Raw genomic sequence first — 3758 nt, 5'->3', positions numbered from 1 at the left:
CACTTCATCACTAAAGCCGGGATGTGACCGCAGGAAACCCAGCCCAAACTCACGTTTGCCCGGACGCGGCGCGCTCCCCGCACTTGCAGAAACCCTGAAGAAAAAGCCCCCAAACCCAGCGCGGGCCCGCCAGCTCCGGTCCTCCCCGCCGAAGAGCTCTCTCTTCAAACCTCCTGAAGGAGTTAAAAGCCTTTGGAGAAAAATCTGAGGGTGTGTGTTTTTAAAAATCAAATAGGAAGTTGGGGTCTCACTTCTGAGAGATTCATTCCTAGTGTGGCCCTGACGACTCCGATCCATTCCTGACGATCCGCATTAATTATTTAATGAGTCACGTGACCTCAAAAGATTACAATTTCAATATCTCCCTCGAACTGGCGCTACACCTTTATCTGCTGCAACGACGGTCCTTGTTTGGCTTTCTTAGTTCCCAGGCCTCCAGAACGCTCCTTGCCCCTTCCTCAATTCCAGGGCAAGCGACTGCCATGGAAATCCCAGGGCCAGCATAGAATTAGTCATTCTGGAACTATGAGCATTTTGGACAGTGAGGTGCCCACCGCTCTCCCAGGCATCTGTCCCCTCCTGGGCCCAGAGGTCAGCCCACCTGTGTCAGTGCCCTGGCTAAGGAGCTTTGGTTACCTAATCTCCTGGGACCGCTCTGATGGCGCTTCAGGCAAGAACCCACCCTACTTCCCTGGCCGGGCAGCACACCTGTGGCCATCCTTGTCAAAGGTAAGCCCAGATGCAGGTCCATTCCAGGTGGAATAGGCCTCCCCAGAGGAAAGACGCCTGTGCACTTACCCCTCTCCAAGGTGAGACCAAAGGCTCTAATCAACCAGCACATTCACTAACACACACGTGGGGGAACATTCAGCTGCCTTAGTTTCTTCTTGGGTAGGTAAACTGAGAAGACTAAACCAAAATGGCCTCCAAATCTCTTTCACCTCAGACATTCTTTCCAACAAGGATTTCTTTTAGCCCCAGAAATCAAGCCCAGAGAGAGGGGAGCTGGCCTAACGGGTTGGTGGGAGTTACTCCATGAGTGTGGGGCCTTGGGAAGAAGTGATGCCAGAATTCCAAGAGAGAAGTTTCAGACTAGAATGTTTCATGACAGCCCCAGCAGCCTCCCTGATTCCAACAAGAAGTGAGAACCCACATCCTTTCCTCCTCCTATTTTGCCTAGCCCTTGGCCTTTGAGAGAGGAAGCAGAGTTCTTCTTGGGCCCTGGTGTATAATATAGAAGAGGGGCAACAGGAACACTCTTGGGAAGGGTGAGCCTATGTTCTTCAACACAGGACTGCAGCTAGCCTAGGGATGGAGACCAAGGGGGTGCAAAGAACAGCCTACTCCCCGCACAGAACCCACCCATTCAGAAAGGAAGCCCTCTCCCCATTCTGTTTGATCCTTTGGGGTCTCCCCCCCCCTTCATTCTAAAGAGTCCTTGGTCAATTTCTATGTTGCAATTGCTGGAGGGAAGGCGGTGGTGAGAAGAGCAGCCCCATTTGGAAGCTTAGAAGAGCAAAGGGACAGAGTAGAGATGGAGATACCCACCCCTCCGGGAGGAAGCTAAGAGGTGGGGAGGGTGGGGGAAGGATGTGGGCACCCTCGAATAGCTGGGTATAAAGTCAGAGATTCTGTGCAGAGGGCCCACTCCCCATATATCTAGGTAATCTTCCCATGAGCCCCATCCTGGGTATTAAGTACTCTACTATGCCTGTCACAGTTGAATTCCCGCTGTAATAAAACACCGGGTATATCGTAGATTTCAGCAAAACTAGGAAAGAGAGCCTGCAAAGTGCCATTTTTCTTCAGGGGGGAGAGTGTTAAGTACTTAATTCAAACTGTGACCATTAAAGTGTCTCCTATCCGATTTAGGTTGATTTCAGATGTTGACAAAACTTTTATCTCCAGAGTCATGCACAGCTTGGCTCTGTGACTAAAGCCAAAGAGTGTGTATTAGAGGGAAGAAGGGAGAGAGAGAAAAAGAAGAAGAGAGCATGTGTAAGGGTCCTTTTGGTAGGAGAATTATAGAGCTTACACAAAATACTGTCTTTAAAGGTCAAGGGTTTGAGGGGCCACTAGGGTTCGCTTTAAAAAAAAAAAACAATTAATGAGATAGAAAATTTGTCCTCTGGGTGAACTCTTATGGTTGCCCTAGCAAAGGGAAGACAATGCATGATTTTAAAGCACAAAGTGGGATTTTTCTGAGCTGTTAAAACAAGCTCCCTTAAAGACCAAATCTAAACCAGGAAAAACACTAAAGAAATGACACAATCCTTTGGGTCATTTTGGATCATCCTGGCTTTGTAACACTCACCAATACCTTAATAATTAAGACAGCTTAGACAGAAATGCCATTTTGTCCCGGTATATTAGAAAAACAATCTGTCCATCCTTTCTCTTCCTTTCCTGGATAGACTATCACGTAAGTGAAAGAAAGTTACCCCCTTCACCCCCCCCCCACACAACTGCCTCCAGTATGAAGCAGGAATGAATGCCTCTATACCCCTCCTTCCCTACAAAGGAGAAACGTAAGAATTTACCTTAAATGATGACAATCTGCCATTTGAGGTTTTGCAGCTCGACACTCAGTTTCCACCAAGAGTCTAGGCATTTTTTGAGCCGACAGCCAAGATGCTGCGTCTTTGCCCGAGACCATATTATTTGCAAGAAGATCCCTCGCTTCTCCACAGACTTTTCCCAGAGAATGCCTTTCAGAATTGCTGTTGAATTACAAAGAAGTATTTATTGTATGAGGTGATTAATGATTCCTGGGAAAATTGCTATTTTCAGCGTGATTTAATTTCGTTTTACAAGTGCGTGTAGCAGGGGGAGGGTTAATAAGTTTCGGCAGCAGTTGCAGTGTCTCCAGAAACCCCTGGCACCGCACCATTCACACCGCATGAAGTGCACGTTATGCCACGTCTGACCCCGACTTGGGAAGGCACGCATTTGGTTGCTCCTGAATTTTCTTGGGGAGAGGCGGAGGCCCGGCAGAGACCGGTGTCCATCACTCTCCTCTCAGATACGGTTTGTTCATAGGTAGAGAACCGGTCACCCTTGCCTGTGTCACACACAGGGCAGCAGCGGGCCAGAGGAGGAACAGCACTGCCCGCTGGCTAAGGGGTTGCCAATGACGGGGGCAGGGGGGGGGATGTGCTTAAAATTCCTCTGATATTCCAAAGGTAGGTGAGCGCCCCCTCCCATCTCTGCTAAAATTATAACAGGAACCTAACGTCGCACTCATTTAAGGCCGGGTGACAGTTATATTCTAGGGCTGGCGTGTGTTCACTTTCTGCATCTTGGTGCAGACTACTCCAGTGACAACCCTGTCTAAATCCTCTTTACTGATTTATAAATCAGTAAATGCATACTAGGGTGATAGAGACTAAGGCCTGGGTTTTGATTTTCAGCCTCTGGATCTAGATCTTTAGGCTGGGCAGAAGGATCCAGGAGTATTTAAGAACAGTGACCATAGCTCAGAGTTGAGCTTTCTTCCAGCACTGAATGCTCCCAGGACTCCCTTGCTTGGGGTATATTTTGAGGGTGCCATTATGCCTTTTCTTTCCTCAGAAGAAACTCTGGAGGGTTTATTAGGGAAATTCAGTTTATTTTGAAAGCTCTCACTTAAGAAGAGGTAAAGAAAGACAAAAACCCCAAAGCTGTAGTGAAGACAACCTTAAAGACAGCCAAGAAACAAAAAAGCAATCTCAACTCTTTGCACAAACTTTTTTTTTTTTTATCTCCAGGGAAACAGGCAG

This window comes from Crocuta crocuta, unplaced genomic scaffold (assembly GCF_008692635.1).
Source record: "Crocuta crocuta isolate KB4526 unplaced genomic scaffold, BGI_CrCroc_1.0 scaffold197, whole genome shotgun sequence".
NCBI classification, from domain to species: Eukaryota; Metazoa; Chordata; class Mammalia; order Carnivora; family Hyaenidae; genus Crocuta; species Crocuta crocuta.
Note: the sequence above shows the minus strand (reverse complement) of the source record.